Source organism: Salmo trutta, chromosome 29 (genome assembly GCF_901001165.1).
Source record: "Salmo trutta chromosome 29, fSalTru1.1, whole genome shotgun sequence".
Taxonomy (NCBI): domain Eukaryota; kingdom Metazoa; phylum Chordata; class Actinopteri; order Salmoniformes; family Salmonidae; genus Salmo; species Salmo trutta.
In genome coordinates, this window is record NC_042985.1 from 42,886,154 (window position 1) to 42,900,175 (window position 14,022).

The following is a 14,022-nucleotide window of genomic DNA, read 5'->3' on the forward strand; positions in this document are numbered from 1 at the left end:
TAACACTTTTTTGGTTAGTACATAATTCCATGTGTGTTATTTCATAGTTTTGATGTCTTCACTTTTATTCTACAATGTAGAAAATGCAAAGAAATAAAGAAAAACCCTGGAATGTGTAGGTGTGTCCAAACTTTTGACTGGTACTGTATATGTATTCCCAAATATTTAAAATGGGAAGCGATTGGGATTCCATAAATAGAGGAGTCCACCGTCCGGGTCTTGAGAGGCAGTAGGGCTGATTTGGTTAGATTCATTTTCAAACTTAAGATGAAGCTGAATTTATCCATGATCTTCAATGCGTTTGGGAGCGACTGAGATATATCGTCTAGCTATAGTAAAATATTGTCTGTGTATAATGAGATGAAGTGATAAGTACATTTGAGAGAAATGTGTGTTATTTCCTTCGATTGACAAATTGCCTGGGCCAGGGGTTCCATGGATAATAAGAATAGCAGTGGCATAATTGGATTGCCTTGTCTGCTGCTTCTAGTGATTCTGGACAGTGCAGAGCAGATATTGCCCGTGATAACTATGGCTGAGGGATTGGCATATAGTATTTGAATCATATTAATGAAATTGGTGCCAATTCCCATACATTCCAAGCAGTGGCGATTTCAGCATGTAGATCTTGGTGACAAAAAAAACTAAAGTGGAATGCATGCCAGCAAAGCCACAACACAAAACTAAACAATACATTAATTGCGCTATAACAGTGCCCACAAACTTACACCTGGCTATCAGCGGAGCCTTGTCTGGCAGTGAAACAGTTCATTCAGCCTCATTTACTGCCTTTTAAAAAAACATAGCTGATATGGCTGACTTGCTTAAACAAATTAAAAAAGTATATATAAAAAAACTGTGATATACCAGAAAAAACAAAACCAAGAAAATTGAATTCTGGAAAAAACAAAAACGTAATTTTTTTTTTTGCTGTGCATTACTGCACTTTAGAGTGTGTGTCATCCTGCTCCACAGCATTTTGCGGGAAGTTGGCGTCAGGTCCAATATTGACTATGCACCTGTAACACAGGTCAACTAATTTTGAATACTTATCGTTACTTGTATGTCTGTTGTAAAAAGTTTGGATGTTTCCACACACATATCTACCTATTAACAAAATGAAGGAACTTTCTTTTAAAACGATTTATAAATATTATCCTGTCAACCGCTATATGAAGAAGTAGAAAAAAACATGATTTCAAATTGTACCTTTTGTAATGACCACCCAGAAACAATCATCTTTTTGCATTGTATTCATATAAGGAATTTAGTGGGAATTTCAGTACTGAGAAAGACTTGGACAATTATTCAAACAATCATCTTTATTCAATATCGATTAATTATTGCAATAATGAAACCGTCGACCGCACACTCTAAGTTGTGTTGTCGAGAGCTTCCCTAACAATGAAAAACAGACATCTTATATAGGACACTAAGAATATTTAGTTCCACCCCTCTCAGGCAGATCAAAAAGCATCATAAGCCACTTTGGGTTCATCCTGTCGATAACAGCACATGGTGTTGTTCTAACCCCCAACCCTGAATTAATTTCCACGATGCCAGGATGTCTAGGACGCTTTGTTCCAGGCCATCTCTATCCCAGTTACAACCACCCCACATCCTTTCCATGGAATACATCTCCCCAGTGCACCACTGATCACAGAATGGAATGTGGCTGTAAAGTTTTATAGCCCTGTAGTAAAACCCATTTCCTCAACGCACCGACTATCTGCAGGAAGCTAGAGTGGACACCATAGAAACTCAGCCGTACTCTTAGTTAAATATATAATCGTTTACCATTAATAGCAAACAAATCAGGTAAGTATGTCATTTTTCCATTACAGGAATCTGTGGCTAGACATCAGTAGATTTATAATTGAACACATTTAGGAAGATTTTACACTATTATGAAGAGATGTGCTGCTTGGATTCTTTACTTATGATAGAAATAAGTTGAAACAATTTAATGTAATTCATTTCATAATTCTTTTGGCCAACTTTCATATTCACAAATTTAAATTGACAAAAAAACATCACATGTTATTACTTTGCAAAAAGAAATTGAACTACATTTTAAGACAATGGAATACTCTGCCAAAAAAAGCTGTTAGAATTATAAATGTGTTTATGTCAATTAAGGTCCTTGTGTAATGTGATATTGTACCCCCTAGCCCTAACCCAAATGTCCTTTGTGTATTCTTTATATATAACTTTGTTCCCCATGTGCTTTTGTATTGATTTGATGTTAATATACACACATACATACATACACATTATATATATATCTATATATACACACTGCTCAAAAAAATAAAGGGAAGACTAAAATAACACATCCTAGATCTGAATGAATGAAATAATCTTATTAAATACTTTTTTCTTTACATTGTTGAATGTGCTGACAACAAAATCACTCAAAAATAATCAATGGAAATCCAATTTATCAACCCATGGAGGTCTGGATTTGGAGTCACACTCAAAATTAAAGTGGAAAACCACACTACAGGCTGATCCAACTTTGATGTAATGTCCTTAAAACAAGTCAAAATGAGGCTCAGTAGTGTGTGTGGCCTCCACGTGCCTGTATGACCTCCCTACAACGCCTGGGCATGCTCCTGATGAGGTGGCGGATGGTCTCCTGAGGGATCTCCTCCCAGACCTGGACTAAAGCATCTGCCAACTCCTGGACAGTCTGTGGTGCAACGTGGCGTTGGTGGATGGAGCGAGACATGATGTCCCAGATGTGCTCAATTGGATTCAGGTCTGGGGAACGGGCGGGCTAGTCCATAGCATCAATGCCTTCCTCTTGCAGGAACTGCTGACACACTCCAGCCACATGAGGTCTAGCATTGTCTTGCATTAGGAGGAACCCAGGGCCAACCGCACCAGCATATGGTCTCACAAGGGGTCTGAGGATCTCATCTCGGTACCTATTGGCAGTCAGGCTACCTCTGGCGAGCACATGGAGGGCTGTGCGGCCCCCCCAAAGAAATGCCACCCCACACCATGACTGACCCACCGCCAAACCGGTCATGCTGGAGGATGTTGCAGGCAGCAGAACGTTCTCAACGGCGTCTCCAGACTCTGTCACGTCTGTCACGTGCTCAGTGTGAACCTGCTTTCATCTGTGAAGAGCACAGGGCGCCAGTGGTGAATTTGCCAATCTTGGTGTTCTCTGGCAAATGTAAGCACAACCCCCACCTGTAGACGTCGGGCCCTCATACCACCCTCATGGAGTCAGTTTCTGACTGTTTGAGCAGACACATGCACATTTGTGGCCTGCTGGAGGTCATTTTGCAGGGCTCTGGCAGTGCTCCTCCTGCTCCTCCTTGCACAAAGGTGGAGGTAGCGGTCCTGCTGCTGGGTTGTTGCCCTCCTACGGCCTCCTCCACGTCTCCTGATATACTGGCCTGTCTCCTGGTAGCGCCTCCATGCTCTGGACACTACGCTGACAGACACAACAAACCTTCTTGCCACAGCTCGCATTGATGTGCCATCCTGGATGAGCTGCACTACCTGAGCCACTTGTGTGGGTTGTAGACTCTGTCTCATGCTACCACTAGAGTGAAAGCACCGCCAGCATTCAAAAGTGACCAAAACATCAGCCAGGAAGCATAGGAACTGAGAAGTGGTCTGTGCAGAACCACTCCTTTATTGGGGGTGTCTTGCTAATTGCCTATAATTTCCACCTGTTGTCTATTCCATTTGCACAACAGCATGTGAAATTTATTGTCAATCAGTGCTGCTTCCTAAGTGGACAGTTTGATTTCACAGACGTGTGATTGACTTGGAGTTACATTGTGTTGTTTAAGTGTTCCCTTTATTTTTTTGAGCAGTATATATATATATATATATATATATATATATATATATATATATATATATATATATGTGGTAGGCATGTTGTGTAAATCAAATACTTTCGCAAGCCACTGTAGGAAGAAAACAGAGAGACACAGAGAGACACAGATATACTCCCAGTTCCTTTATTAATTAATAATTTGGCTCTATATGTAATGGCAATTAACACTTTGGATTTTCTCCTACCATATCTATTGTTATATTCTCCTACATTATTTTAACATTTCACAAACCTCTGTTTTCTTTCCAATGGTACCAATTATATGCATATCCTGGCTTCATGGCCTGAGCTACAGGCAGTTTACTTTGGGCATGTCATTCAGACAGGAAATGGAGAAGAAAGGGGCCTATCCCTAAGAAGTTAATTAGGCAAGTCAGTTAAGAACAAATACTTATTTCCAATGACGGCCTACCACAAGGCAAAAGGCCTCCTGCGGGGACGGGGGCCTGGGATTAAAATAAATACAGTATAAATAGGTCAAAACACATCACAACAAGAGAGACAACACTACATAGAGAGACCTAAGACAACATAGCAATGCAGCAACACATGACAACACAGCATGGTTGCAACACAACATGGTAGTAGCGCAAAACATGATACAAATATTATTGGGCACAGTCAACAGCACAACGGTCAAGAAGGTAGAGACAGCAATACATCACACAACTGTCAGTAAGAGTGTCCATGACTGAGTCTTTGAATGAAGCGACTGAGATAAAACGGTCCAGTTTGAGTGTTTGTTGCAGCTCGTTCCAGTCGCTAGCTGCAGCGAACTGAAAAGACTATCGACCAGCGACTATGTTTCACCGGTTACTGGTACAGTAAAAGTTCAGAAACTTTGTACTATAGTTGACAATGGTATCGACCTTGTGAGAAGAGGACACAAGTTTGGCTCGTGACAAGGTTTGCTGGTTACCCTAGGAGCATTGTGTGTGTATCCATGAAGTCAGTTGTGGGTTTACTGTTATGGTGTTTATGCTGTTTAGCGATGCTTGGTTATCTATAGTAACTTTCCAGTTGTTTCCTACATTTGTAACTTTATTAGTATTACTGGTATCCTGCAGCTAATTCCCTTGTATATTTTGAATGGTCTACTGCTGGTGCATATTGTGTATATCCAGTGGCGTGTATTCATGGATGTCAAGCGAAGCCAGGCATCCACAAATACAGTATTTGACCAATAAATAAATTGCAATTATAAAATAATTGATTTCATCCCTCTGTGTTTTAATAATTTTACTTCAATTCACAAACGGCTGAATCTCACAGGAGAAATCATCCGCGTGAGGGAAACAGCGCCCCTCTGTCTCAATATGTGCTCATGTATCTGATGCCGTCTGGACTAAAAGAGTATAACATGTTGCCGCTGTAACATTTTATTGATTCATGCCAGCAAGCATTTGGCGTCCCTTGAAAATAAAATAATTTGCCAATCAGCGTTGAGCTGAGATTAACTGTGGGTTGTTCTGGTGCAGCAGAACGCCCCGTAAGGGAGGCCAGTTTGGATTTGGCCTCAGACCAATCAAATCACTTTGATTTGTCATTTTGTGTTGATGTCCTGCAGTAGCTAGCTTGCTAAATCGTCCCTTTCCCAAGCCATGGATGGGGATTTGGACTTGTGGTTTTGACTTAATTCTCTGTACAGGCCAATGAATATGATGGCAATTCTGATCTAACCATAAATGAATATATTGTGCCACAGGCCTGAGACGATTGAAGTTCAATATGCAGCCTAGTAGGCTCACATTAACCTGTTGGGGCTAGGGGGCAGTATTTGCACGGCCGGATAAAAAACGTACCCGATTTAAACTGGTTACTACTCTTGCCCAGAAACGAGAATATGCATATAATTAGTAGATTTGGATAGAAAACACTCTGTGTCTGTGTATAACAGAACTCATATGGCAGGCCAAAACCTGAGAAGATTCCATACAGGAAGTGCCCTGTCTGACAATTTGTTCTCCTTCTGTGGCATCTCTATCAAAAATACAGCATCTCTGCTGTAACGTGGCATTTAAGGCTTCCATTGGCTCTCAGAAGGCGCCAGAAAGTTTAATGACGTCTCTGCAGTCTCTGGGCGAAAACAGCAGTTTTTGTGAGTCAGGCAGGGAACAATGACACTAGAGTGCGCGTCTACGAGAGGACTGATTTTAAACAGCGTTTGACGTGCTTCGAAGTACGGTAATGGAATATTTTGAATTGTTTTGTCACGAAATGCGCTCGCGCGTCACCCTTCAGATACTGACCTGAACGCACGAACAAAACGGAGGCATTTGGATATAACTATGGATTATTTGGAACCAAAACATTTGTTGTTGAAGTAGAAGTCCTGGGAGTGCATTCTGACGAAGAACAGCAAAGGTAATCCAATTTTTCTTATAGTAAATCTGAGTTTGGTGAGGGCCAAACTTGGTGGGTGTCAAATTAGCTAGCCGTGATATCTACTCAGAATATTGCAAAATGTGCTTTCGCCGAAAAGCCATTTTAAAATCTGACACCGCGATTGCATAAAAGAGTTCTGTATCTATAATTCTTAAAATAATGTATGTATTTTGTGAACGTTAATCATGAGGATTTTAGTAAATTCACCGGAGGTTTGCGGTGGGTATTCTAGTTCTGAACATCACATGCTAACGCTTGCGTCCCACCTACTCAACAGCCAGTTGAATCCCGTGGCACGTTATTCAAATACCTTAGAAATGCTATTACTTCAATTTCTCAAACATATGACTATTTTACACTATTTTAAAGACAAGACTCTCGTTAATCTAACCACACTGTCCGATTTCAAAAAGGCTTTACAGCGAAAGCAAAACATTAGATTATGTCAGCAGAGTACCCAGCCAGAAATAATCAGACACCCATTTTTCAAGCTAGCATATAATGTCACATAAACCCAAACCACAGCTAAATGCAGCACTAACCTTTGATGATCTTCATCAGATGACAATCTTAGGACATTATGTTATACAATACATGCATGTCTGTTCAATCAAGTTCATATTTATATCAAAAACCAGCTTTTTACATTAGCATGTGACGTTCAGAACTAGCATTCCCACTGAACACTTCCGGTGAATTTACTAAATTACTCACGATAAACGTTCACAAAAAACATAATTATTTAAAGAATTATAGATACAGAACTCCTATATGCACTCGCCATGTCCGATTTTAAAATAGCTTTTCGGTGAAAGCACATTTTGCAATATTCTAAGTAGATAGCTAGCCCTGTGATGCCGGGCTATTTAGACACCCAGCAAGTTTAGCACTCACCAAAGTCAGATTTACTATAAGAAAAATGTTATTACCTTTGCTGTTCTTCGTCAGAATGCACTCCCAGGACTTCAATAACAAATGTTGTTTTGGTCCCAAATAATCCATTGTTATATCCAAATAGCGGCGTTTTGTTCATGCGTTCAAGACACTATCTGAAAGGGTAAATAAGGGTGACGAGCACGACGCATTTCGTGACAAAAAAATTCTAAATATTCCATTACCGTACTTCGAAGCATGTCAAACGCTGTTTAAAATAAATTTATGCGATTTCTCTCGTAAAATAGCGATAATATTCCGACCGGGAGTCGTTGTTTTCGTTCAAAGACTGAAAATGCAAAATGGACTCTTCACGTGCGCGCCCGTCTCATTGTTCTCAGATCGACCACTATCCAAATGCACTACTGTTTTTCAGCCATGGACTGCAAAGTCATCATTCAACGTTCTGGCGCCTTCTGAGAGCCTATGGGAGCCTTAGAAAGTGTCACGTTACAGCAGAGATACTCTGTTTTTTCAATAAAGAAGGCCAAGAAATGGTCAGAGAGGGCACTTCCTTTAAGGAATCTTCTCAGGTTTTGGCCTGCCATATGAGTTCTGTTATACTCACAGACACCATTCAAACAGTTTTTGAAACTTTAGGGTGTTTTCTATCCAAATCAAACAATTATATGCATATTCTAGTTTCTGGGCAGGAGTAATAAACAGATTAAATCGGGTACGTTTTTTATCCGGCCGTGAAAATGCTGCCCCCTATCCATAACAGGTTAACCAGGCTCTGAAAAACAGCAGGGGCATTAGTGAGACCAAAAGGCATGACCAAATACTCGAAATGTACAAGTGGTGTGTTGAACGCCGGTTTCCACTCGTCCCCTTCTCTGATGCAGACAAGGTGGTAGGCATTCCGGAGGTAAAATTTAGTAAACACTGTGGCACCATGGAGGGGGGGGAAAGCAGCACTGATAAGTGGCAAGGGATACTTGTTCCTGACAGTGATACTATTCAACCCACAGAAGTCTATGCATGGCCTCAGTGACCCATCCTTTTTCTTGACAAAGAAAAACCCAGCTCCCACGGGAGAGGAAGAAGGCCTGATATGTCCGACAGCCAGGGAGTCCTGGATGTATTCTTCCATGGCTTCTTGCTCGAGGCGAGAAGTTATACAACCTGGTACTAGGGAAAGGAGCTCCAGGAAGAAGCTCGATAGCACAGTCGTACGGCCGATGAGGCGGCAGAGATTGGGTGTGGTGCTTACTGAATACAGGAACTAGACCGTGATATTCTGGAGGAACAGAAGACCGGTCTGGGGGTTCTGGAATGGACTGGGGTGCAGACAAGGCAGGAGGAAGGACAGACTGTAGACAATTAGAATTACAAAATGTACTCCAAGTAATTACCCTTCCAGTGGACCAGTCAATCTGTGGGTTGTGTAGCTTTAACCATGGATGACCCAGAATCAGAGGTGAGTGAGAACAGTTGATTATGTGGAAACTGATCTTTTCCTGGTGATTTCCAGAGAGATGCAGGATAACAGGAACAGTTCTCTCCAAAACACGGAAGAATAGCTTTCCATTGAGAACATTGGCATCCAGAAGTGAAGCGAGTGAAACAGTGTCCAGACCCAACTGATTAACGACCCCTCGGTCCAGAAAGCTCTCATCGGCGCCTGAATCAATGAGCAGGCAGAGGAAAAGCTTGGCTCTGCCACACAAGGTTGGCCTCAAGCAGGGGTCTGGGAGATGATGGGCAGGCGATTTGGCTTAATAGTATATCACCCACTACTGCTGAGCCCCCACTTTTGCTGGACACAGGGAACAAGTGGAGACCAGGTGACCAACCTGGCCACAATATAGACAGCTCCTAGTACTGAGACGCCACTGCCTCTCCTCTGGAGATAGACGGGTCCGGCAGAGCTGCATGGGTTCAGGATTACAACATGCCTGGAGACCTGATGCAGTCGGAGAAGAAGAGTAAGGGACTGAAGCAGATGTTATGGGACATGCAACCCTACCTCCGACGCTCACGGAGATGGTTGTCTATGTGGATAGTGAGAGAAATTAGTTTGTCAAGTCCATCAGGCTCCTCTGGACACCAACTCGTCCTTGAGGGTCTCAGTGAGTGCCTTCCGGAATGCTCCCTGAAAGGCCTCATCATTCCAGCTGCTCTCTGCGGCAAGGGTACGGAACTCACATGCCATTTCAGCTACACTCAGAGCCTTGACGAAGGGACAGAAGTCATTTAGCGGCATCCTTTCCACAGACCGAGTGGTCGAAGACCTTCCTCATCTCATCTGTGAATCCACCATAGGAGAAGCAGATAGGCGACTGTCTCTCCCACACCACAGTGGCCCAGGAAAGAGCTGCGCCCCGAAGGCAGCCAATTAAAAAAGAAATCTTGGCTCGTTCTCTAGCATAAGAGTAGGGCTGTTGCTCAAATACTAGTGAACATTGCACAAGAAAGGCTCTGCAAGTGCCAAGATTATCATTATAGCGCTCAGGAGTTGGCACAAAAGTCTCACGGGGCAGAGAAGAGGGACTTGAGACTGGTTGTGAACTCTGGGCAGAGGGTCGGACCTGTAGGTCAGACAGGCTCCATGAAAACTCCTTGATGTTCTCCAGCAGGGCTTTCAGGGCTTGGTCATGTTGCTCAAGAAGGGCGCCTTGACCAACAAGAAATTGGTGAAGAGTAGTGGAGTCTGCTGGGTTCATCACGCCAGATCGTACTGTTAAGCAGAGTAACACAGGGGAACCCAAGAGCAGACTCAGATGAGGAAACAGGGATGAATGAACCAAAATATTGATTGTTACACAGGGAGATATGGAGTGCAGATCCGGGGAAGCTCGGATGAGTTACAGAAAAAACAGATATGGAGACTGAGATTGGAGTTAGCTGAGTAGACAGAGTTAACAGGTCCTGAGGGGAATCCAAGGTAGTGGTGGTGAGTAAAATCCAGAGCAAGGTAGTTGGGTGGTGAGTTGTGAAACTGGAGATAGTGACAGAGCGGTAACTGCAATGAGAAGATAAACGGTGTCAGGCAGGGAAACAGGCACAGCAGAGTAACAGGATCTTGAATAATCATAAATGGCTAGACTCATGAACTGACTGATCAGAGATTATGATCTGGCAGAGCGGAAGTGGCAGGACTGAGTATTTGTAGAGGTCTTGATTATGGAACGAGTTGCAGCTGGTAGGGATCTGCTCTGACTCCAGCACACCTGTCTCCAACCACACAATCACACAGAGAGGGAGCGGGAGAGAGAGTGTACAGGGGGAGTAATTGCAGATCAAGAAGACACCGGATGAACACCAGAGGGCGTAGCAGGAGCAGATGTGACAGCCAACATTAAAAAGAGGAGGATGGCATTGTCATTCAACTAGTCTACAAGTAGGGTGAGTCAAAAAAAAATGTTTTACTTGCGCACACACACGCATGCACACACACACACACACACAGACAAAAATCAGTACCATGGACAGCCAAATAATATTTAGCAACATTGATTGGACTAAATAGATGTTTAAACAAAGCATACAGTACCAGTCAAAAGTTTGGACACACCTACTCATTCCAGGGTTTATCTTTATTTTTACTATTTTCTACATTGTAGAATAATAGTGAAGACATCAAAACTATGATATAACACATATGGAATGATGTAGTAACCAAACATGTGTTAAACAAATCGAAATATATTTTATATTTTATATTCTTCAAAGTAGCCACACTCTTGGCATTCTCTCAACCAGCTTCATGAGGTAGTCACCTGGAATGTATTTAAATGAACAAGTGTGTCTTGTTAAAAGTTGACTAGTGGAATTTCTTTCCTTCCTAATGGGGGGATGGGGGGGTGATCTGGAGGGGGGAAAGGTAAGTCGGAGAATTTAGCATTTTCGAAACACCTGAATCACCATAATCATTATACCTAATTCTCTGTAAAAAAAAAAAATGTATATTTCACTGCATAGATTATCTAAGCATAACTTTTAGGGCGGGTCGTTGCCTGGTCCCATCAGTGTGCCCACTTGCAAAATACAGCTGACAGATCGTATGATGAAGCGTGGGTTTAAAAATGAAGTTCAGTAGTTCATTTAAAATAAAACAAATAAAAAAACAGGACAAAAATGTGCCCTTGTGCCCCCTAGGGCCATGACGTCTCTGTCATTACCCACTCTGAGAGAGCTGCTTTACTTCCTACTGGTTGCTGATGAAGGCCAGGTCAGTCTGAGCCTCTGAGTCGACCTGAGGCTTCTGCACACAGAGCAGTGATGAGGAGCGCAGTGAAGCTGATCTTTGTCTGCATGATGCCCCCAGTGCTCAGTCAGTGTGGAGTGGAGCTGACCCTACTGCTGTTCTTAGGACCACCATCTACATGGCCCCTCACCCCTGTGTACACCTTTCCCACCAATCAGAACCTTTCCTTTAATCAACTGTGTACCCCAGCCATCAATCAGAGTGCTTCCTGTACTCACCAGAACACACAGGCTACCAATTAGACACATTTTATGCTCTCACCTGCACACACATGGGCCATGACTACTAGGCAGAGTACTTTCTTAACTCACCTCAACATGTGTTCACACACATTCTACCAACTACAGTTGTGGCCAAAAGTTTTGAGAATGACACAAATATTAATTTACACAAAGTTTGCTGCTTCAGTGTCTTTAGATATTTTTGTCAGATGTTACTATGGAATACTGAAGTTTAACCTCTTATGGCTAGGGGGCAGTATTTTCACGGCTGGATAAAAAACGTACCCGATTTAATCTGATTATTAGTCCTGCCCAGAAACTAGAATATGCATATAGTTATTAGCTTTGGAGAGAAATCACTCCAAAGTTTCTAAAACTGTTTGAATGGTGTCTGTGAGTATAACAGAACTCCTATGGCAGGCAAAAACCTGAGACGGTTCTGTTCAGGAAGTACCCTGTCTGACCATTTATTTGCTTTCTTTGACATCTCTTCCAAAAACTAAGGATCTCTGCTGTTACGTGACAATACCCACGTCTCCAATGGGCTCTCAGAGCCCGGGAAAAACAGGAATGACGTAATTCAAAGCCCTGGCTGAAACAAAGGAGAGCAAATGCTAAGTGGTCTCTCAGTGGAGTAAGCCTTATGCTCGCGACCTGCCCTCGCCCCCGGCTTTCGGTTTTTCTACGAGATAAATTGCATAAAAATTGGTTTTAAACAGCGGTTGACATGCTTCGAAGTACGGTAATGGAATATTTAGAAATGTTTTGTCACTTTCTGCGCCATGCTCGTGACCGCGATTTAGTATTCTGATAGTGTCTAGAACGCACGAACAAAACGTCGTTGATGGAATATAACGATGGATTATTTGGGACCAAACCAACATTTGTTATTGAAGTAGAAGTCCTGGGAGTGTATTCTGACGAAGAACAGGAAAGGTAATAACATTTTTCTTATAGGAAATGTGATTTTGGTGAAGGCTAAACTGGTTGGGTGTCTAAATAGCTAGCCCTGTGATGCCGGGCTATGTACTTAGAATATTGCAAAATGTGCTTCATCCGAAAAGCTATTTTAAAATCGGACATATCGAGTGCATAGAGGAGTAATGTATCTATAATTCTTAAAATAATTGTTATGCTTTTTGTGAACGTTTATCGTGAGTAATTTAGTAAATTCACCGGAAGTGTTCGGTGGGAATGCTAGTTCTGAACGTCACATGCTAATGTAAAAAGCTGGTTTTTGATATAAATATGAACTTGATTGAACAGACATGCATGTATTGTATAACATAATGTCCTAGGTGTGTCATCTGATGAAGATCATAAAAGGTTAGTGCTGCATTTAGCTGTGGTTTTGTTTTTTGTGACATTATATGCTAGCTTGAAAAATGGGTGTCTGATTATTTCTGGCTGGGTACTCTGCTGACATAATCTAATGTTTTGCTTTCGCTGTAAAGCCTTTTTGAAATCGGACAGTGTGGTTAGATAAAGGAGAGTCTTGTCTTTAAATAGCTGTAAAATAGTCATATGTTTGAAAAGTGGAAGTTTTCGGCTTTAGAGGAGTTTGTATTTCGCGCCCCGCCCATCATTGGATATTGGAGCAGACGTTCCGCTAGCGGAACATCTAGATGTAAGAGGATAATTACAAGCGTTTCATAAGTGTCAAAGGCTTTTATTGACAATTACATGAAGTTGATGCAAAGAGTCAATATTTGCAGTGTTGACCCTTCTTTTTCAAGATCTCTGCAATCCGCCCTGGCATGCTGTCAATTAACTTTCGGCCACATCCTGACTGATGGCAGCCCATTCTTGCATAATCAATGCTTGGAGTTTGTCAGAATTTGTGGGGTTTTATTTGTCCACCCGCCTCTTGAGGATTGACCACAAGTTCTCAATGGGATTAAGGTCTGGGGAGTTTCCTGGTCATGGACCCAAAATATCGATGTTTTGTTCCCCGAGCCACTTAGTTATCACTTTTGCCTTATGGCAAGGTGCTCCATCATGCTGGAAAAGGCATTGTTCTTCACCAAACTGTTCCTGGATGGTTGGGAGAAGTTCCTCTCGGAGGATGTGTTGGTACCATTCTTTATTCATGGCTGTGTTCTTAGGCAAAATTGTGAGTGAGCCCACTCCCTTGGCTGAGAAGCAACCCCACACATGAATGGTCTCAGGATGCTTTACTGTTGGCATGACACAGGACTGATGGTAGCGCTCACCTTGTCTTCTCCGGACAAGCTTTTTTCCGGATGCCCCAAACAATCGGAAAGGGGATTCATCAGAGAAAATGACTTTACCCCAGTCCTCAGCAGTCCAATCCTTGTACCTTTTGCAGAATATCAGTCTGTCCCTGATGTTTTTCCTGGAGAGAAGTGGCTTCTTTGCTGCCCTTCTTGACACCAGGCCATCCTCCAAAA